Source organism: Canis lupus, chromosome 4, assembly GCF_048164855.1.
Source record: "Canis lupus baileyi chromosome 4, mCanLup2.hap1, whole genome shotgun sequence".
In the NCBI taxonomy this organism is placed as follows: Eukaryota; Metazoa; Chordata; class Mammalia; order Carnivora; family Canidae; genus Canis; species Canis lupus.
Genome location: NC_132841.1, coordinates 2,975,824 through 3,000,484, shown reverse-complemented (window position 1 = coordinate 3,000,484; position 24,661 = coordinate 2,975,824).

The following is a 24,661-nucleotide window of genomic DNA, read 5'->3' as shown; positions in this document are numbered from 1 at the left end:
TTCTTACCTGGTAAAATATACCATACCAGATTAGAAGAGCAAACCTTTCCTTGGCACTTACATTCTAAAAGGATGTACTTTATATTTTATTTGCATTATACAAAGGATTCAAAATTTCGAAATTGACAAAATTTCCAACAGCAGGTTTGCAGAAGATGCAAACATGTTGTCTGATTTTTGTTTTAAACAGAATCAAGTCTAGGGTTACAATATTATATTCTAATTTGTTGACCTCCTCTGCTCCCACTTCTCCAAGAGTCTTCAGGTGCATTGTAGGCCACTTGGTCCTAGAAGCATATTTCCCGCATACTTTAAACTGTCTTTCTCAGCATTCTCAAATAATTATGTCAACTCAGCTTTGAGATATCCTGTTTATAATACTCAGAAGAAATCAATTGGAAAATAAACATTTCCTTAATTTTTTAAAATTTTATTTATTTATTTATTTATTTATTTATTTATTTATTTATTTATTCATTCATGAGAGACAAAGAGAGGCAGAGACACAGGCAGAGGGAGAAGCAGGCTCCATGCAGGGAGCCTGACATGGGACTCGATCTGGTGTCTCCAGAATCATGCCCCGGGCTGAAGGCAGGTGCTAAACCACGAGCCACCCTGGCTGCCCACTTTTCCTTAATTTTAATAAGGAACACACATAAAAACAGGATTGGAGAATTTAAGAAAGAGAGACAGATGGGAAACAGGTTCTAATAACATTTACGTTTAAATTTTTTTGTCCCATGATATCCCTTTTTTCAAGTCTGCTCCCCAACCCACCCCCCAGAAGTCTCCCTGGTATGTCACACTCTACAGATGATTAATAATAATAATAATAATAATAATAATAATAATAATTCCAAAGAGCTATGGACAATATAAGTTTTGTTAAGTGTTGATTATTTCTGAATGGATACTTCTTTATTATACTGGCTGTTTCCATCACTATTATATGAAGCCCATTTTGATTAATATTCTTTCCTTAGATTCTGTAAACTGCCTTAAAATGTCCCACTTCCAAGAGTCTCCACAAGGTGAACATAATTAAAATCAATTTAAAGGGTAACCAATGTAATTTTACAGCTTAGACTCTCCTTAGTGTCAATCTTTTATTTCTTAAAGACCATAAATAACAGAGTGATCGTATAATAATTATTTGGTGAGGGTTCAGATATTATGCTTTTGACGTGGCATGGGGTTAATGACAATGTTATACAAAAGGTGTCAAAAAAGAAAACCAAATTCATGTCAGAGTTGCTTCTCTCGTCAACAGATCTCCTAATAAATTTAGTTTTCCCTGAAGATAGTGAGCAGTAAGATACTAATTTCATACTAATTTTGATTTTGATTCCTTTCTATAATTAATTTATTCATCAGCAGTGACATGCCCTAAACTTCAGAGTGAATCCAGAGGTCTCCAGAGAAAGAGTTAATTAGGTCAGCAGAAAGAATATGTAAAGCTCAGTTTTCTAGCTTCTTTAAAATAGCAAAAAACCTCATAATTAAGCTCATTTATTTATGTATTTTTGTCAGAGCTGGCTCATTCAGGAAAGTGGCATCGGGGTCACTATATTAGTATGATTTTTTTTAAATAAATTTATTTTTTATTGGTGTTTAATTTGCCAACATATAGAATAACACCCAGTGCTCATCCCATCAAGTGCCCCCTGTAGAGGCCTAGAAAATTAAGGCCATCCCACTTTAAGTTCAGCGTTAGCACAAGTACAGCCATCCCAGGCCCCTGTGAAGAAGAGCTGAACTTTACCTTACTTCAGTTACAGGAAGAAAACAGCTTACAGCTTAACGTCCTAGGAAGCCCCATATTAGAATAAAAACAAAGCCCAAGCCAAGGGCAGGAAGCCCCTATTAGAATGAGAACGGAGCTCAATGCCCTTGAAGGCCCCAGATCAAAATGTAAACAGAACTTGAGGAATTGCTCCAGCCCTTCTGGAGGGCCCCGAGACCAGCTCTTAAAACTAAGCTGAAACGCTCCTCGGGGTCCAAGTCCCTGCACCCCTGTGTTGGGTGCACTTGGACCCAAGCTCGACTTTGTCAACCCTAGAGTGTTTGCATCGGTGTCGGCTCCTCGGTGGTTTCTCGGATTCGCAGTCTTGGGCACAACACCCCCCCCAGTGCCCATCACCCAGTCACCCCCACCCCCCGCCCTCCTCCCCTTCCACCACCCCTAGTTCGCCTCCCAGAGTTAGGAGTCTCTCATGTTCTGTCTCCCTCCCTGATATTTCCCACTCATTTTTTCTCCTTTCCCCTTTATTCACTTTCACTATTATTTATATTCCCCAAATGAATGAGACCATGTAATGTTTGTCCTTCTCCGATTGACTTACTTCACTCAGCATAATACCCTCCAGTTCCATCCACGTTGAAGCAAATGGTGGGTATTTGTCGTTTCTAATGGCTGAGGAATATTCCATTGTATACATAAACCACATCTTCTTTATCCATTCATCTTTCGATGGACACCGAGGCTCCTTCCAGAGTGTGGCTATTGTGGACATTGCTGCTATGAACGTCGGGGTGCAGGTGTCCCGGCGCTTCACTGCATCTGTATCTTTGGGGTAAATCCCCAGCAGTAAGCTCATTTACTTTAAGGTCACTAGTCTTCTCATTTTTAATTTTGTAGATAAATTGCAAGATGTGTTATTTAAAAAGTTGGAATAATTGTTGTTTCTTTATAAAATCCTCCAAAAAAGGTAGTATTTATAGAAGTTATTATCAGTTATTTTTAATGACTTTATTATTAAAAAATTAATAGCATTTTTCTTTTGTTCAGCTTTTTTTCTGCCAGTGGACAATATATGACTTATGAAGGGGTTTTCAGTATGAAAGATTTTTGTATAGCTTTCTCTGTGTGTATGTATGGGTGTGTGTGGGCACACACATGTGTGTAGTAAAGAATTTAACCTATCCATGGAGAGCTTTGGCCTTTGCCTTTGACCACTGTTAGGTAATCTCTAAGCCTTTGGAATGTCAGTCATTGATCTAAGTGTAACAATATGATTGAGAGTGGGGCTTGGCCATAATAGGTAGTCCAAGAATGTGATTTGGGGTAAGGGCTTTGAGTCACAGTTTCAGCTTGACTTTTAGAGGGTCTGGAGATGGAGACAGGCCATATGGACAGTCAACCATATCTAAATGATGCAGCCCCAATAGTCATTGGACACCAAGTCCTCCATGAAGCTCCCTTAGTTGGCATCACTCTGTGGTTGTTGCCACTCAGTAATGCTTTCTAGAAAAGTATTGCTGCCCATGACTCAACTTTGAGAGGACAACAGAAACTCCACATTCAGAATTTTCCTGGACTCTGCCCCATGTTCCTTTTCCTGTGGCTGACATTAACCATTGTCCTTTTGCTGTGATAAACCATAACCAGTAGTATAACTGGTTTCTGGAGCTTTCTATTATTTACCAAAATATATAATATATATAAATTTAAAAGAATGGCTCTAAGAACTCATGAACAATTTTCTTACAGCAATTTATACTTATGGAACAGTAATGCCTTCAGTTGAAGAAATGAACATTGAGAGCCCAGGCATAATTTCAGGCAGATGAGAGGAGATATGAGGTAGTTCTGGTGTATGTGCTAATTGTCAAATATTTTTGGTTCTTCTACTTCCAAACACATGGGTTTGTTTTTTCTGTGCCTTTTGGGGTTAGAAGTTGTGCATTCAAGAGTCATGTGTCACTTCTTAGCAAGAAACTCTGTAGAACTCTGTCTCCCTCTTAGCTGTTGGCTGCTTCATCACTGTGGGTCCCTGAGGAACTATAATGAGCAGTGAACCACTTCTCCCCTGCAATAAAAAAAAACTGGAAGTGGAAACAAGATATGGTTTAAACCACCAAGCTTTTTGGCTCAATATAACCTAGCCTGTCCTGACTAGTGGTGTGTGGAGGTGGGTAATGTGGAGGGTGGGGGCTGTATGTAACCACTCATAAAGTCCATTTCCTCACCCAGGAAAGGGTAATTGTGGTCATTATCTGGCTACTAAGGCTGATGAAAGGATTAAGTCATCACAGTGTGTATGAAGTGCTTCACACGGAGCTCACAATATAATTTCTCAATAAATAGTAGTCATCTGTGTGGTTCGATTTGCTATTAGAGCAACTCTTCCTGAATAAGCTGTCATAGGAAGTTTATGCCATACATCCAATCATGCATTTTAGGATGAATTCATCATTGTCTACTGTCATATAATTAGTAAATTTTAAAATATTAATATTCAGCTAAAATAGCATACTAAGTAAGTCTGTTGAAAAAAGTTAGATTTCCTGCACTTTATGGATGGATTTGTGCTTTGAATAATCTACATCTATTCTCCTATTTTCACTGGGAAAACAGCATGACAAAGTTGAATTTAGAAGCTTGCAGAACCAAGGCATCCAAATTCCATTCCCCAAATTAATAGTTTTGTGATGGCAGAAAGTCATTTAAACTCTCTGACCATTAGGTTCCTCATTTTTTTTAAAGATTTCATTTATTTATTCATGATAGACATAGAGAAAGAGAGGCAGAGACACAGGCAGAGGAAGAAGCAGGCTCCCTATGGGAAGCCCGATGTGGGACTCGATCCCACAACTCCGGGATCATGCCTTGAGCCGAGGGCAGACACTCAACTGCTGAGCCACCCAGGCATCCCAGGTTCCTCATTTCTAAAAAATTGTCTAACATAATTTGGCTGATTAACAATGAATTTTTAGGGAGATATATGTGTGTGTGTATGCATATATATATATATATATATATACAGATATGTAATAATATGTCTCTATTTCTATATTTAATCTCTATCTATATATCATCTGATGTAGGAAAGATGTTAGGGTTTAAAGCCAATGGCCAAGAAAGATTTCTTTGATACAGAAAGGTGGTTTTATTAAAGACTGGGACAGGATCTGTGGGCAGAAAGAGCTGCACTGGGGGCATGAGGAGTGGCCCATTATATACTTTCAAGTTGGGAGGGGCTTAGGGACACCATAAGCCTCTCAGATATTTTGGAACCAAGATTTCCGGGATCCTGAGGAAGCTAGCTGTTGTTAGGAAAGGTCATTTATTACTGTTTAGTAGAAACTCAGCCATGAGACCCTTCAGATGTATGTAAGTGGGTCATATACTTGGGGGATGATTGCCAACATGTATCTTGGAGATGGGTAGAGATAAAGAGGTTTCAAAAGGAATTTTTATATGTTAAAGTAGACTGAACAGGGTCCGGGGGTGGGGGTCGGGCTAAGATTAGCCGTTTGCCCTTAGCAAAGTATCAACATCGAGTCAGTTGACTCCTTTGAGGAAGGTTACTCTGCCTGTTTCAAGGACCTCTCAATGGGCTGTAAGAAGTAAGAAAGCTTAATAATTTCTCTTCTGCCTTTGTTTCCCCCATCATCACTTATGTACATAATAGATACTTCTTTAATTTGCTAAAACCATCTCCTTTCTCCTGAAAGCAACAACTCTCATATCACTTTTGTGGAAACGTTGCTCTCCCTAGTCCAAGCAGATGATTCCAGTGGGCCCTGCCAATCCCAGATACTCCTCCCATCTTTACCTCTTCCACCCCCATCCCGGCCATAGAGATGGCATATTACACAAGATTATGCAGTCTTTGCCTGGGATGTTTCACATTGGAACTAGTAATGGAAGACATTCTCTTTACATCTGATGACAGAGTTAAAAAGATGAGCCAGTAGTTGCCACAAGCCAGGGTCCCCACTTCATGAGAAGAATTGGTCAGAAAATAAAGCCTTCGCCACAAGGCCAAGATAGAAATGGAGTGGCCTGATGTGTATTTATTCACTTGCAGTTGTTCTTGAATTCTTGTGATTTCCCTAATCTGACCTCAGTTTGTTTATGTGAACCAGTACAATTCCTTTTTGCTTAGCTAATTTATCAGTTTTCATTTTGCTTAGCTGTTTTCCTCTTTTGATCATTTTTTGAAAGACACTCTTTTAAAATTTTTATTCATTTATTTGAGAGAGAGAGCATGAGCAGGGGAGGAGAGGGAGAGGCAGAGGGAGAGAGACAAGCAGACTCCCTCCTGAGCAAGGAGTCTGATGCAGGGCTTGATCCTGGGACCCTACGATCATGACCTGAGCTGAAGGCTCAGGCTTTCAATAGATTGAGCCACACAGGTGCCCCTTGATAATTTTTAACCAAATGAACCCTAATACTCTTAGTCCCTAAAAATAGTGGTTGCACAATACATTTTTCCCTCTCAATTTTTCTATCTACTTCATAATTTTACACAGAATAGCAGTTCCCAAAATATGGTACCCAAGACCTTTCAGGGTTGCTTAACATCAAAACAGAATTATTTGCCTTTTTTTTTTTATTGTGTTGGCATTTGTACTGAATGTTCAAAAACAATGGTGGTTAAAACTATAGGCATCTGAGCACAGATCAGGGCAGTGGAACCAATCTTTACAAGGAACAATTATATTCTTTTCCTCTACATGCAGGCAGTGGCTAAAAAAGGTAGTTAGCTAGTTTCATGTGAGAACATCCTTGACGAAGCCACAAAAATTACTAATTTTATTAAATCTTGACTCTCGAGTCATGCTTTTTCAATACTCTGGATGATGAAATAGGAAGTACACTGTGAGTATTTCTGCTGCATCCCCAAGTACTAGGGTTTTCTTGAAGAAAAACACTTGTAAGGTTGAACTACAAGCTGCACTTGCTCCTGTTTTCTGGAACACCATTTTTGTTTAAAGAATGACTGACAGACTAACTGTAGGTACTCAGATTTGGCTTATTACTGGAATTCTGGAACACTTGTATCCACCACTGTGAACTTGACAGTTTCTCAATATTAAAAGTCTTCTGTGATGAGATGAGTAGTGATATTAATGAATGTGATTTTTAGTATCATATAAAATGTGTCAACATTCAGACAATTTACATAACTTATCTAACCAGTATTTTCCAAATCACCAATGTATGCTGTTACAAAATCATCTATGGACAAAAGGATCTTTAGTGCAAGAGAGATCAGTGGATTTTAACATTAACTGAGTATGAAAAGTCTATTAGTACATTTAATCTACAATCTATAGATAATCTACAGTTATCCCTAAAGACTATTAAAATTCTCATTCTCAGGGCAGCTGGGTGGTGCAGTTAGTTAAGCTTCCGACTCTTGATTTCAGCTTAGGTCATGATCTCAGTGAGATTAAGCTCTGCTTTCCGCTCTGTGCTCAGCAGGGAGTCTGCTTGAGATTTTCTCTCTCTCCCCCCACCCCACTTTCATGCACTGTCTCTCCCTCAAATAAATAAATAAATCTTACTAAAAAGTCAAAAAATAAAAATCTCATTCTCTTTCCAGTTACCTTTTTGTGCAAGGCCAGAATTTTTTCCATATGCTTCAAGCAAAACACCACAGTGCAATTGGTTGAATGGGGAAGTGCATATAAAACTCTAATGGTGATCTAGTAACCCAGAAATTAAAGAAATTTTCAAAAAATATAAAATAATGCCAACCTTCTTACTATTTTTATTGTTTAGGAAAAATAATTATTTTCATGAAGTATTTATGTTAGCATATTATGTGTCTTTTTAAATGAATTAATGCATAAATATTTTTAAGTATCTCAGTTTAAAATTTAAATATGGTGAGTACAGAAAGATAAAACCTACATAAAAGAAGTTCTTTGTGATTCTTAATAACACCTACGAGTGTAAAGGTGTTCTGAGACCACAGTGTTTGGGCACCACTGACTTTGAATGTCCCTTCTCTGTCCATTCATTTGATGCATATCTAATGCCTACAAATGCATTTTTAAACCTGAGTATATTTGTTTCTTCCTGAAATAATGCTCCCTAACTTTTGTAGCTTAATGAATTCTTTTGATCCTTAAAGACTCAATTAAAACCTTGTTTTACCCCATTTTCTTTCATAATTATTTATAGAAATGTATATCATAGAACTTGCTATTATTTAATTATTTTTTGCATGTCTGATGGTTCACTAATCTGTGAGATCTTGAAGACCAGGCATTCTCTTTTAATCTGTAGTGCATCAGAACCAAGTAAAAGGTCCAGATCATCATGAGTACTCCATATAAATTTTGTTCTTAAAGGACTGAATTTTTAGGCTCAAGAGCTCCATCCTCTTTTGTTCCCCTGCCATAAAGCCCAGCTGATGACCATGACATTGGCAAAGTTGTGTACCAACAACCCAGATGCCAGGAATTGCAGCTCATTGCCAGGCTTCAAAGGGAAACCAATCCCAAAAAGACAAATACAATATTGTGTCTTGAGGAAATCTGGATATCTTTAAAGATTTCCAACATTTCTCAGGTGCCTATTATAGGCAGCTTCCACTTTCCATTGACAGCCTTTACCCATGAAGTTAAAACAAACAGGAGTTATTCTGAAGCACTCAGTCCAGTTAATGAAAAGAAAACTGCCAACTGGCATTATCTGCTGGAAGCAACACAGACACATGGCATGAGGGCTTTTTCAAAACTTTTCTAATTGGATGAAAATGGGAACATTTCTCAAGATTAATAAGAGTGTCAAATCATGTCCAGCTGGCAGCCTCAGGATCTCACCAAGTGTTTAATCACACAACATGTGAGCATCAAAGCAATGTTAAGTAGCATCCTGGAAACTCTGTTCTATGGAAGGCAGTTCTTCTCCCAGAATGCCAACCCTCCATTCACCTGTGATGGCTGACCATCACCTAAGGCTAAAACTGTGAGTAAATAACAACCCTTTTCTGTAGAAAGGCTTATCCAAAAGCAGCAAATATTACTTATAACCATAAGCCAATCTGACATCTTCCATGCTGCTCCCATCTGCTTCAGATATTCATACTGGACAGTTTTCAAATGACAGCAGATGTCCCAGCTAGAAAAAAAATTAATCAGCTGGAAAGTATGTCATTACCTAGTTAATTTTATAGTTTCAGAAGCCAGAAACTGTATTGCTTTTGGTTATTGCCCTGATTCCTCAATGTAAAACCAACTCTCTAGTAAAACAAATGGAGTTTGCTTAGCTAGCTACCTAGAGTTTATTATATGAAACATCTTTTAAGCATATTTATCCAGATGAGGAGGTTGCATAAAAATTTTGGTCTTTAAAGAAGCTCAGGAGAAAATTTTTAGATTCATAAAAATCCTATGCAGTGACAAAAGAATGTAATTCAGTGTCAAATGTAAAAGAATTGATATTTTCATTTTTTAAAATCACTGCTCATGCTTAGTGATCAACTGTAGAAAACATCCTCTTTCCATTTATTTATGTTCATCCACCATTAGCCAATTTGTATTCTGTATAAAATTAAAGGAAGCATTGATAGGCAGAACTGACTTATCCACTCACCTCACCTTTTTTCTTGCATTAGATTGAATAAGTAAGGTACACTGCAGCAGTAGACACCACACTTATGTGGGAGGATGTACTCAGTCCTAATAACCTGATGTCAGATTATCATTTCTTTGTAACCCAGGAGAAATTTAAAATATCAGTTTGCTATCACCTTGTGGTATAGGAAGTGGCAGGGAACACCTCCATATTTTTCATCAAGATAGTGAAAACGTCAGAATGTATATTCTTTTTTTTAATAAATATTTATTTATTTTAGAGAGAGAGAAGACATGGGGAGAGGGGTAGAGGGAAAGGGAGAGAGAGAGAGTCTCAAGCAGACTCCACTCTGAGTGCAGAGCCGAATGTAGGGCTCCATCTAATGACCCTGAGATCATGACCTGAGCCGAAACCAACAGTCGGATGCTTAACCAAATGCACCCCAGGTGACCTAGAATGTATGTTCTTTTCAAGGGTATGCAGGAGTGTTTACCAGTATAGAATCATATCCTGCACCATAAAAGTCTTGATGGATTTAAAAGAATTGAAAATACAAAATATGTTTTTGAACCACAGTAAAATTAAACCATACTATCTCCTAGGAGTTTATGCTGTCGGGACTTACATTCAAGTCTTTAATCCATTTTAAATTAATTTTAGTGAATGGTATAAGATAGTGGTTTAGTTTCATTCATGTGCATGTGGCTGTCCAGTTTTTCTAACACCATTTATTGAAAAGACTGTCATTTCCCAGTTGTATATTCTTGGCTTCTTTGTTGTAAATGAATTAACCATCTATGTGTGGCCGTATTTCCAGACTTTCTGTTCTATTCCATCAATCTCTGTGTGTTTTTATGCCAATACCATAGTGTTTTGATTGCTATAGCTTTGCAACATAGTAAAATCAGGGAATGTAATGCCCTCAATCTTGTTCTTCTTTTTTAAGATTGCTTTGGCAAATGGGGTCATTTGTGCTTTCATACAAAGTTTAGGGTCCTGTGTTGTTTACGATTGTTTCAGAGCCATTCCTTAGTTTGCCACAACCTTGCAGGTCTCATGATATGAGCCCCATTGTTCTTCAAAGCCAAGACGTTTGGGGATTCATCTCTCAGGTGCTAGACTTAAAGTTGGGGCATCCAATGTGAGTTAGGAATGCTTTGCTCCTCAGGGAGGAGCTCTGGGTTTTGAGTTTCCTCCCAATTGTGGGTTACTACAGTGGAGGTGAAATTTATAGATAGGTTGTTTCTCAGCCTTTCTTACCTGCTCTGATGTGGTTTTGCTCTCATTTTCCTTATGAGAGGGCTTGCTTTGCTAGTTTTACCAAACTGGAGAATTTTAATCTAGCCTAGTACTTGGAAGTGCTGTCTAGGATTAGCAGCATAAAATCATTTGGGAGATTGTTAGAAATGAAGAATGTCAGGGCCCATCCAGGTTTCCTAAAGTAAAATCTGTATTTTATCATGATGCCCTAGGACATGGGTGAAAATCAGACTTAAGAATTGTTTTTAGAGAGGGTAAGTAATTGACTGCAGGTCTCTGTAGTTAGATAGGGCTCAGCTATACTTAGGAATGTACATACCCTTGGGCTTACCTATTCTCTGCCCACAGAGCATGGTCTATCCTTTTGCTTTGCAAAATTCTGGTTCTGTTCTAGTTTCTTGTTTCAAATTCCCTTATCTCTTTTAATATATTTAAGGTAATTTAAAACTGCTGATCCCTTTGCTGCAGAGACTTATTTGAAAAAAAAAAAAAAAGGAGAATAAATTACTCCCTATCCCATATATCCCATAGACACACTTCTCCTTTTGGGTAAAATAGCTCACAGAGACGTTGGTGGAGGAAATTCATTAAAAAAGAAAAGAAGTCTGCAGGATTACAGATTTGAACAGAAGCAAACATATTAGAACAGATGGACCATGTTTTTTAAAGTAGAATTAAAATAACATAAAAGAGATTTATGCATCCAGCAATGAAAAGATACACATTTTTTCAAGAATACATTGAACATTTATAGAAAATGATTATTAGGACATTAAGAAAAACCTCAATATATTTTAAAAATAGATCTCATAAAGATCAAGATCTTTGATACCAAGATCTTTGACCACAAAATCATCAATTTAGAATTAAATAATAAAAAGTAGCTTAGAAAAACCCTGAATATTTTGAGATAAAAATAAAACATCCTAATACATGGGTCTACAAAGAAATAAAAATATAAATTTAAACATTATTAGGATTGAATGGCTATGAAAGCTGTTTGTCTCGATATGAGAGTGGCTATAAAGTTTCTACATTTCATGAATGTAGAAAGTTACAGCTCTAAATACTTTATAAAGAAGACAGCGTCAAAATAAATGATCTCTGTCTATATTTAAGTTTACATTGAAAACCTCAAGGAATACACAGATAAGTTATTCGAGACAATAAAAGAGTAGACAATATAGACTGGATATAAGATTAATGTAGAAGGGTGCTTGGGTGGCTCAGTCAGTTCAGTGTCCAACTCCTGGTGTCTGCTTGGGTCATGATCTCAGGGTCATAGGATCTAGCCCCATGTCGGACTCTGCACTCAGTATGGAATCTGCTTGAGCTTTTCTCTCTCCTTCTCCCTCTGCCCTTCCCTCTGCTTGCTCTCTCTCTTAATAAATGACTAAATAAAATATTTTTAAAAGATTAATGTAGAAATAGTAATACATTTCTACATATCAGCAGTAAATAATTAGAAAATATAATAAAAAGGAGTATACCATTTATGAGACTACAGATTATATACTCAGTAATCAGTAATAAATATAACAAAATATGTTTAAGACCTTTACTGGGGAAATTGTAAAAACTTTATTGAGAGATAACAAAGAAGAATAAATAGATGGGCAGGTAAACCCATGTTCATATATAGGAAGACTTCATATTATGAAGTTGTCATTTCTCTCTAAATTGGTCCTTAGATTCCATGCAGTGTTGAACAGGATTTGTCAGGGAGCTTAGAGATAATTCTAAAATGTCCAAAAAGTACATGCATGTGTGTTTGTATGTGTACACATGTCTATGTAGAAGTAAAATAGTTACTATGACTTTACAAAGTGGCAGAAATATGACTGGTTTTTGCTCATGAAAAGCAAACTAACCAATAAGATATCAGAAGCTGACTGAAGTATTAGGTACTATACTATATACATAGATATTAGATATAGGCCAAAGGTAGTATGTCTGATGAGTGGGGAATGAACGAAGGGATGTTTCAGTAAATAGAGTTGGAAAAATAATTTATATAGAACAATGTTGAAATTGGATGTCTACCATACACCATTAAAACAATCACCTACACATAGACTTAGGACTGAATCTAAAAAACATAACATTTAAACACAAAAAAGTTTTAAGCAACTATTTTTAGGGCTCAGGATATGGCTGTTGTCTTAAATAACACATGAAAATAATTTTCTGTCAAAGAGTTTACTGAACTTAAAATAATCACTCTTGTTCATGAAAATATCAAAGATTAATTTTCAAATTAAGGAAATATTAAAGCTAAGTTACAAATCGGAAAAGGGTATTCACAATATACACAACTAGATTAGTATCAAGAATATATAAGCACAGCTAGTCCATCAGAAAAATTGGCAGAGGGAATAAATAAATGGAGAGAAGTTCAATATTATTGGTTATCAGGGAAATGTAACTCAGGACCATAATTAAGTGGCTTTTTATAACTATTCTATTGACAAAATGAAAAATTTTGTTCATATAAGTGTAGGAGTGTGGGCCATAGTATCTGCTACACTTCTCTAGTGGGAAAAGTAAGTAAAAGTTTACGCAGCCACCGTGAAAACATTTTTGCCATTGCCTCTTGAAGTCAAGTATTCCATATGCTATGATTTAGCTGTTCAACATCTAGGTATGGATCTAAAAGAAACTCTTCCATATGTTAATAGGAGTCATGTAATAAGAATATTCATGGAAACACTGTTTTCATAACAGCAGAAATGACTCAATTTTTAGTGGGAAAATGGAAGAGTAAATTATATTATATTCTCACAATGAAATATACAGGCAGTTAATATGAGTAAGCTAAAATGAAACATAATGTATGGTAAATCTTAGTACCATAATGCTCACTGGAAAGCCTCTGAAAGAATTAGATAGAGAATGATACCACTTTTATGAAGCTAAAATTATGAAAAATATCCTCTTAACTCTGTATATAGACATAATACAACTATATATCTAGAAAACAATGAAATGATAAGCATGGCATTCAGACTGATGGTATATCAGATAGAAAGGCCAAATGTTTAGATATAGGTCAAGATCTTGGCATTGTGTTTTGGTTGGAGGGTTTAGGTGTGTTTGTTATATTATTTAAAATAACTTAGTGCATAGCTAATTAATTAAAATAGGCACATGAATGGATTAACGATGAGAGTATGTCATGAGAAAGGATTATAATGAATCTAACTTGGTCCTAATCAAGGTCCAAAACAATGAGAAAAATAACCTCCTCTAGTTGGAACAAACCAATTGACAATGAGAATTTGAATGGGCAGAAAATTATAGAGATTCACTATAGAGTAAGATCCTTGAGAAGACAAGAGAGCGTTAGATGCTAAGTACAGCAGAAGGATCAATCTTCGGTGGGACCTGTGTGATTCACTTTATTGAAGTGGAAGGGAGGGAGAATAAGATGTTCTTAGAATTGAATAAGTTTGGCTGTTTGGTATTTGAAGATACTGAAATGCCCATTACCAGAGATTGGAAATTTAGGATCTCTGTTGCATAAAAAATTAGTTCTCAATCACTGAAGTGGGATAGTTTGTGTGCCTTTGGTTGGCTTATGCTAACATGAGTCTGACCACTGAAGAAATGGCATTTCAGTGCATATGCATACAAAGGTATACTTGATAGGAAAGAAAGGATTTAAAATTGAGAAATATGCATATATACATTTTGGTTAAATCTAAACCTTTAGGGGAGAATTACTTAAAATTACCTTATTGCAAAGAAGATCATTTGAACTAGGATTTTTGAATATAAAATAGCACACAAATATTTGCATATAAATTAAAGAGGTAAAAAATAAGATATTGAATGTGTATTTTATATATTAAAAGGGGAATGGCAAAGCTTCAGGCCATATGATTTTTACCTTCAAACTCTTATAAATATTTATATATTAAGGAGACAAGGTTATCTATAAAATTAAGACTTTTAAAGAAGTTAAATTACTTCAATCAATATTCTCAGGATCAATCAAGCACTAAACCAGACATGCAGATTGGAAAAAAGGAGACAAATTTTTTTTCAAAATGATCTTAAAGAAGGCAGAGATTTATTAATGTACAAGGTATCTTGGTGCTTATTTCAAAAAACTCCAACAGAGAATATAACAAATATACTTCATGTTATTAAGAAGTATTTTCTCAAGATATGACAAATTCTCTAATATTTGTGGATACTTTATTTATCTAAAATGACAAAATGTCATGGCAGACTTAATTTAGGAGAATTTTATTCCTCACCATCTATTTTGAGGTTCATTACAAATTATATCTAATCACGATTATTACTCTATTGGGATGGGGAAAAAGAAGTTCTTATAGAATGACACTCAGGTCAGGGGCCTAGGCAAACCCTAATGGTGAAATCCAGTTTGCTATCTCTTTTGGAACTCTCCACTATTCGAGAATGATTTTCTAATAATTAAAATAAAAGTAATATTCGTACATGTGGAAATTCAAATTCCATTGTCCATAAAGGAACTTCTGTTGATACAGAGCCATCCCCATTCATTTATTGTTGATGGCTTCTGTTTTACTACTAGAGAGTAGTTGCAACAGAGACCTCATGACCTACAAAGCCCCAAATACTTACTCTGTGACCCTTTACAGAAAAAGTTTGCCTACCTCTGACCTAGGGAATTCAAAGTTTAGATGAGGTGCATAGAATTTTTTTTTTTTTAAAGAGAGATCATGTGTGGGAGCAGGGCTGGGGGTGGGGATGGGGGCAAGGGGAGGGACAGTTGGGGAGGGAGATAGAGAATCTCAAGCTGACTCCACGCTGAGCAAGGAGCTTGATCTGATGACCCTGAGATCATGATCTGAGTGGAAATCAAGAGTCCAATTCTTAACTGACTGAGCCACCCAGGTGTCCTGAAAATGTTAAATTTTTAATTGATGTTTTCTAGGACAAAACAGATGCCATTACAAAAACTGAACCATGTTATCCCTTTGATAGAGACCCCTCAGGGCCTCGAAGGAAGCATTTGCAAATGAGGTGCCCTGACTAAGTTTTATTAGCTCCAGGTCAATCTGCCTCTGCAGGTATTGATCGTTTATGCTATGTGAGTCACTTTTTATATACTGTACTGTGCAATATAGGAAAAAGTATACAGGGAATTATAGTTGTAATTTTGAGAGAGTGGGATGAACTTTATGTGTCAGCTTGACCAGGCTAAGGGATATCCAGAAAGCTGGTAGAACATGATTTCTGGGTGTGTCTGGAGGATTTCTTGAAAAGATTAGCATTTGAATTGGTAAACTGAGTAAAGATCACCTTCATCAGTGCACATGGGCATCATACAATCTGTTCAGGACCTGAACAGAATACAAAGGCAGAGGAAGGATGAACTCTCTGTCCTCTTGATCTGGGAAATTCATCTTCTGTCCTTGGCTATCAGTGCTCCTGGTTTTCAGACTGGTTTGGACTGGGGATACACCACCAGCTTTCCTGGGCCTCCAGCTTGCAGACAGCAGACTGGGACTCCTCAGCGTCCACAATTCTGAGCCAATCCCTCATTATAAACCTCTTTCTATATATCTAAATATATTTTAATTCATTTCTCCAGGGTACCCTCATAATACAGAGAACTTACATAATTTTTCAAGGTCAAGGGATTGGTAGATGTGTACTTGGACACTGATCTGTTTGAATCTCAAGCCCATCTAGTAAAACTGCATTTTTTGAGGTGCCTGGGTGGCTCAATGGTTGAGGTCTGCCTTTGGCTCACATTGTGATCCTGGGGTCCTGAGATCAAGTCCCATATCAAGCTCCCCACAGGGAGCCTGCTTCTCCCTCTGCCTATGTCTCTGCCTCTCTCTGTGTGTCTCTCATGAAACAGATAAAATATTAGAAAAAAAACACTGCATTTTTTTGAGGACCTTACATACCTTACCCCAGTCTGCTTAGCATGGGGATGCTGTGACAAACCAGACGCTGTGGTCACTGACTGATCTTATAGAGCTTCTTGTGCTATTATTTCTATCAGAGGAGCTGGTCATTCAACCTTCCTATTAAAAAAGAACAGGTTCAGATATATTTTAAAGATTTCTGTTTGACTAAAAATTGGTGGGTATTTTAGGTTTCATTGGCTTGGCAGGAATAACTGAAGTGGTTAATTGTCAACACACACTGGTATTTTATTGATCTTGCTTCGGTCATTAAAAATATAGAGATGATTGTTCATGAAATAAATCTATTTTGTTTTCCTATATATACTGACTTTTTAGTCAGATTCAGAAACTGATGACTTGTGATATTTCTAGCTTGGTTAACTTTCTTTTTAGTATCTTTGTCTAAATATACTATAGAAAGTAAAATTAAACATCTTTGGAGCACTGGGGTGGCTCAGTTGGGTAAACGTCTGCCATTGGCTTAGGTCATGATCTCAAGGTCCTGGGATTGAGCCCCATATTGGGCTTCTTGCTCAGCAGGAAGTCTGCTTCTCTCTCTCCCTCTGCCCCTCTCCTCATTTGTGTTCTCTCTTGCTCTCAAATAAATAAATAATTAAAAAAAAAAAAAGATCTTTAGAATCAAACCTCATGTCCTACCTCCTGGTTTTCACTTCCTCTCCTCCCTTGGGGAGCTGTTAGCCCAAGCTCCTTGTCAGGCAGTAGGATGAAGATGTATGTAGAAAGCTGGAAAGTTAAGAAACTCAGGTTCTGGGAATCATGTCGCAGACCACTGGCTCAGATTTCTGGAGATGGAGCTAAATCTTGAACCAAACTCTTAGGTGACTGATGCATGTGGACCACATTCCACAATCAGAAGAGCACAGCTTAAAGATAAAAATTAGTTCACAATTATTCTGATATTTCAGAGTAAATACCACAAATCTATTATTTAAATTTAAAATTATTAACCGGGGGATCCCTGGGTGGCGCAGCGGTTTGGCGCCTGCCTTTGGCCCAGGGCGCGATCCTGGAGACCCGGGATCGAATCCCACGTCGGGCTCCCGGTGCATGGAGCCTGCTTCTCCCTCTGCCTGTGTCTATGCCTCTCTCTCTCTCACTGTGTGCCTATCATAAATAAATAAAAAAAAAAAAATTAAAAAAAAATTATTAACGGATTTGATCTTATAAAGAGGTTGTGGAAAATTTCCATTCCTCTGCTTCTTTCTGTGTGTTTCCTCTCCCTTGATTTACACATCACCATTCTGTCCTTGATACCTTCTGCTGTCACTCATCATATATTGGCATTCCCAGTGATCCACTCTAGATTCTTATATTTTGTTACTATCTTTGGACAATCCTACCACTTCTGTGTGTGCTCGTAGGCTGCTACTATAGACTAGATCCAAATTTTAGTCTCATACTCAGACCTTTTTTTTTGAAGTTTGGACATCTACCTCTCTAGTCAGTCCCCTGATGGTTTGAATGATCCCAAAGACCTCAAACCCGACATTTCCAAAGTTGACATTGATGTTGACCTGGCAACACAAAAATTTGTTCCTTCTTCTAACTGTTCTAATTTGGTTTATTTAGCTAACTCACCACAATGCATTTATTTGCCCAAACCAGATATTGGGACGTTATTTTTTTCTTCATGTCTTCTCATCCTTTATGTCAAATTCATTGGAAAAATCTTCTCAATTTTTTTTTTTAAAGAAAACCCTCAAGTTCCCATAGTTTCTATGTCCAAGGCCTCCTAATTTCTTACTGATGTTATTGTAATAGCTTCTTGTTTGGCAACGTTTTTTCTGGTACTCTTATCCTCAAAATCATTCTCCACACAGCTGCCAGGTTGACCTTCCTAAAACGCAATTCTGATCACTTATTCCTTTGCTTAAAATTTCTTTTTTTTTTTAAATTTTTTTATTTATTTATGATAGTCACACAGAGAGAGAGAGGCAGAGACACAGGCAGAGGGAGAAGCAGGCTCCATGCACTGGGAGCCCGACGTGGGATTCGATCCGGGTCTCCAGCATCGCACCCTGGGCCAAAGGCAGGCACCAAACCGCTGCGCCACCCAGGGATCCCTGCTTAAAATTTCTTAACAGCTCTCCATTCCTGCCAGGATAAATATAACACCCCTGGCATGATACACTCTGCCCACTGTGTACCTGTCTGGTCTCATTTATCACCATTCTGCCTTTGACACTCACACTGAATTCCTAGATGCCTCTGCCTCTCCCACTTGCTCGTGCTCATTCTATCTCTCAAATAAATAAATAAAATCTTTTAAACAACAAAGAAATCCATAACTCAACTGGTTAAAATAGTAATAGAAATTATTGACTCAACTCAGAGGCCAGCAACTAAAAAAAGAGGAAGCAGTATGATTTTATGTGTGATTTGATTAAGATTCCAGCTTATATATTTGGTTCACTCAGTTCTTGCTCTGGCTTCATCCTCTCTCCATGTGTAATAAAATAGTTTTAGTGGTTCTGGTCTTCAGAAGTCACACTATTCATAAGGAGAGTGAGCTTCTGGGTCCCCAAATTCCCAGAAAAAGTTTCAAAATTCACTTACTGGATCAGTTTAGGTCAGAAGACCGACCCTAAACTTACCATTTTGTCAAGGGAGGTAGAATGATCTATTTGGCCTCATGTAGGTCATGGGCTCCACATGAGGATTCTCCTCTACATGATGAAATCTTGTATAGAAATCTGGGACTGTGGAGATGGTTTGAAGGGATGGATGGGAGAAAGCAACCAGTGTTCCCTTTAAAAGATGTGACAGGGAGTAGTCCTTGTGGCAATTCAAGAAAACTCACCAAAATTTTGTATATAAAATATTATAGGAAGCCTCTAATTAGTTTTTTTTTAAGATTTTATTTATTTATTCATGAGAGACATGAGAGAGAGAAAAGCAGAGACAGAGGGAGAAGCAGGCCCCCTAAGGAGAAGGGAGCCTGATGTGGGACTGGATCCTAGGGCCCTGGGATCACAACCTGAGCCAAAGGCAGACTTAGCCAACTGAGTCACCCAGGTGCCCCTTATCAGTATTTTAAATAACATTGCTCCCCAAAGCAATTTATACATTGTGTCTTTAATCTTGTTCATCAGATGATTTTTCTAAGTATACTAGCTTTAGTCAGATAAAGTTAGACTTCATTATAAGTCCAGTCTCAGGTTTGAAATTTGTGTTGTCTCAACAAAGTATGGCTTGATTTGAGACATACTTGATGTGACAATATACAAAGAACCCATCAATTTGAACCCTCTTCCAAATAATGGTAGCCACTAGCTCTTTTCCAAACTACTTTTTGGTTAAATATCTCTTCTTCAGAGAGAGATATTTTAATCACCTTGTCCAAGAAAAATCTCTTTATTACTCTTTATGTCAGTTCTTTATTAAAGTTCATATTACTTATCAGTCCATTTTTTCTAAATCTGTGGCATTTAGTTTGTGATTTCTCACTCTCTCCCTCCTCAGCCCTTCCTTCCTCCCTCCCCTCTCCCTCCCTCTCTCTCCCCTCCTTTCCTTCCTTCCTTCTATGTCCTACTAGAATGTAGATTCCTTCTGTCTTACCTATGGGCATGTCTCCAGCACTCAGCACAGTGCCTATTCCATAGGAGACCCTCATTAATATTTGCTAGGAAAGCCTTTTCATACTTTATTGTGTATTCCGCTTGACCATGGCTATGTAAGTAGTGGACCAAGACTCAGATTGTACAGGCTATAGTTATGCAACAGAGAAAAGCTCACACAATATACGGGGGCTGGGACCCATGAGTGTAGCTCCTCCATTTAGTTTTAACCAACTGAGTCAACTTTCACTGATATGCACAACTATCAGCTCTGAATAATGCAAATAAGTTCCTCCATGGAGGAACATCTTCTGTGAGAATGGAATGGATAGCTCACTTTAAGTCTTAATATATGAGAAGACATCATCGTAGATATTGGAACTCTGCATTTGAGATATTATAAGCTTGTTTAGTTACTGGGTTGCTAGTGTCAAGAAAAAACATCACACATAGTTATTTTTTATGTTCTGGAGATGGTAATATAACTCAGATTTAACAATCCCATTCTATCTGATTTTTCTATTCTATCTTTATCAGTCATGTCACATTTTATTTCACCATCTTACTGGAACAAATATATGCAAGATTGTTTTCAACATCTGCATGACCTTGTTCAGCAGATGCATATCAAGGAAAAATGGAACCTTGACTTTCTAGATGAAACGAGGTTACTGTAGCTATTTGTACTATGGTAGTTCCTTTTAAGAAAATGTGTCATTCTTTACTGAATGAAAATGAGCTGCATAAATAATGTTCAAATTCAAAAAAGATTAATGTCAATAGAGGTAGCTTGATTATATCTAACTTTTTTCTTTTTTTTGAGATTTTTTGGGATAGCAGAAAAGAAAACTTATTTTTGAAGTAGCTCTTCTTCCTTATAATGGCAGAAAAAACTAAATTCTTTAAATATAAGAATATAAATTTGATAGAAGTAAAATATGTGAATTGGGAAGTAGATGGAGCTAGTGATGAGATATTTTTGTGCCTGAAAGAAGTAAGATTGTAAAATAAAAATTCTCCCCACCTAAAAAATTCAGAAAGCACATAAAAGACAGAATTTTCCCTAATAATTCTAACATGAGCCATACAAACTAAGTTAGGACTTGAATATATAGTTGTATTTACTAATGAAAAAGTGTCACCTTTTAAATCCCTTTTACCTTACTGATTTGTATGCTTCGAGTTTGGTTTTGAAATCATTAATATTTTATTCATATTAATCAGCAATGAAAGAAATATATTTGTATAACCGATGACATGGATTACAGTTTTTATCTTATTTGGTCCTCTGGCCATTGGCAGTACAGATATTACTATCTTTTATTCCATAAGAAGAGATTCAGGGTCAGAGATGATAAAAGACAAGCCTGAAATGACAACAGGCATGAATCTCGAAGTTCTGATTCTGGAATCTAGGGTTTGTTTTTTTATTTTATCCCCACCAAGGTGCTGCTTTTCCTTCTGGTTGAAGTCATGCGTATCAGAAGTCTGGGATGCCCTGACTTCCCAGCATCACACTCTACCTGCTCTGTGGACACCTCTGTTACAGTTTTACGTTTTACTCTGGTTTATCTGTCCCACATTCCATTGTTCATTGTCTCAAATTTTTAGATACCATCTCCCAGCCATCTGGAGGATGTCTTCCACTGGCCATAGTGAGTCCCTGTGCCATACACACCTTATTTGCTTCCACTCTACACTGTACCACAATGAGTAATCCTTTCATGTTTGCTCTTGACCAAAAATAAGGAAAGTCTACGTGATTTGTACTTCTGCATTCAAGAAAGCATCAAATGGTATCATATCACACATAAAAAAAGAGCCTTTATTCCACTATAGGAATAATCAGATAAAATCCAGGCTGCCCAGGTCAATTTGAATTTCAGATAAAACAGCAAATTTATTTTTTCGTATAACTGTAGCCCAAACATTGCACAGGGCAGGCTTAGACTAAAAAAAAAAAAAAAAAAAAAAAAAAAAGAGTGCTAATTTGAAATTAGAATGTAACTATATATCTTACTCATTTATTTATTTTTGGGTAAACCTAGCAATTCTGTTAAAGAAACATGACTGTTTTCCAAGTCACCTCAGATCTCATTTAATAGTTTTAGTATAGAGGAATTGAATGGATAGGATTGGAATACGTGAAGAATACACAAACGAGTATTCACAAATAGTGTTTTACACGTCAAAGAAGACCTTTGCATCCAATCCAGCACCTGATTGAAAATTCACCAAGATCACATGTCAAGGTAGAATGCTACCTGACAGATGGGACATTAGCCTGCTTTCCTTTATTCAGCTGGGAATTGAGTATGCTGCGTAGTTGCAAATGTCTGCAATAAAATAAAATTATGTTTCTGTGCCTCAGTAGATTTCATGATAAAATTTATGTTACGCTTCATGGCAGCTTTCCTGTTACCATATTGATTTTTTTAATTACTGGGTATACTTCACATCAACTTCTGACTTCAGTAAAGAGATGTTAGCATTATTGGTTGCATTTCAGGCTATTCTGCATTAATTCAGTACATTTGTGGTGCTTCTCATGTGTGTGACACTGGGCAGATATCATGGTGCATGCAAGGCTGGAGTTTGCTGTGAAAATTTTCTAATTTTAGATGGGACTCATAACCAAAAAAGGACAAAGTCTTTGTTAAGTGAGGTGTCAACAAAATATCTGATTTGCATATTCTGCCTTTTCACTTTTCCTATATTTTCACCTTTTTGCACCTTCAGTGTTGTGTAAATGAGCTCCCCATTTTTGTCTTCCATAGCTATAATTTTCAACCTATTTCTTAAAAAGTTTCTTCACTTGAGATGCTACCTCCATCTCAATCCTATTCTGTACACACTTTACTGCATGTCTGGTAGTATCTTTTCTCCTTTGTGCAGTTTCCAATGTGGCTTTTAGTTCTGTGGTGATTATTCTCTTACACCAATTCAATCATATTTCGCTTAGTAAATTGGACTGGCTTACTCACTGACTGAGATATTCTTACTCAGCATATCTACTGTCGCTAGGCTGAACAGACATTTTTAGCTATTAAAAATCTGGAATACTTGTGTCAATAACATAAAAGAAATCTATGGTTATCACCAAGAAAGATTACTGACTACTGTTTCCTTGGGGATGTTGGTAGATATGAGTTAACAAGTTGCTTTTCCAAAATATAGGAATGTGGTGATTTTAATTACTTATTAATATTTGTGGTAATTTTAATTACTTATTAATATTTATGTTGTTTCTTTAAAGGGATTGTTAACACATGAAAAAATGAGCCACTTTTTACTTGGCAGTTACAGAATTAATTGCCATTAAATCCTAGACTTGGGAGGCATCTTAACAGAAATTCGAATCCACAAATGACAAAACCCGGGAAGTCTACACATTATTACATTATTAATTCTGTTAGGGCTAACTCATTAGTACTCTATATTAGGGTTCTCCAAAACAACAGAACCAATAGGATGTTTATTTATTTTTATAGATTCAAATATTTATAAATATATATTATATAAGCAACACCAATTTATTATAAGGGATTGACTCATGATTATAGAGGCTGGCAAATCTCAAGATGTGCAGGGTCAGGTGGCAAGCTGGAGATCCAGGGAATCAATGCTTTAGTTCACAGGCCATTAGATAGGAAGAATTCTCTCCTACTTGGGGGAGGATCGGCCTCTTTCTTCTCTTTAGTGTTTCCACTTATTAGATGAGGCCCAACCACATTAGGGAGAGCAATCTTCTTTAGTGAGTCTATTTATTTAAATGTTAAGCTCATCCAAAAATATCCTGACAGACACACTCAAGATTATATTTTAGCAAATATCTGGGCACCCTATGTCCTGGTCAGGTTGATGCATAACATTAACCATCACAAGTACCAAAGTCATTCAGAAATACTGTAAAATGGTCACTGGAAATCTTTTAATAGTTATCCTGTGGGGGACACTCATTTCTAGGTGGCTGCAGAGCACTAGTGTATTATAAACAGCTCAATTTTGTGGGATTGTACTTTACACACCAAGAGCTAAAATCTAAGCAGACAGTAGTAGGCCTTGCCAAGTCAGTCAATTGAAACACCAAGAGAATTGGCCATATGTTTTCCTTATTTTGGGTTAAAACAGGCTATAAGTTAGATATCAGGCTGAATTATTCATTCATTTTAATGATAGGGACTAAACTATGTACGACCAGTGCAGTCTCACTGTGGATATAATAAAGTCATTAGGTAACACAAGACATGTTTGTATTAATCATGTTTTGTATTTTCTGGGTTTTAAGATTCTTTGACATTTGGGGCCTTGCCTACCTGGGAGACACTGGCTCTCCCAGGATTAGCTAATTCCTAGAGCCAGCAAACCCCACTCCAGTAGTGTAACTTTCACATGTAAATCAGGCAATCCAAAGCCTATCTCCCCCATCTGCCTTCTTTATTGTAATCTCACAGGGATCTTGCCATCCATACCCTGTCTGGGACCCCAGGTCCCCATACCAGACAACTTGGGATAGTCCCTGTACCCAAGAGTCCACTGCAGTAGTTCAACCTAACCAATTTAAATCTGCCCTCACTGACTTGCCGGTTCCTTCC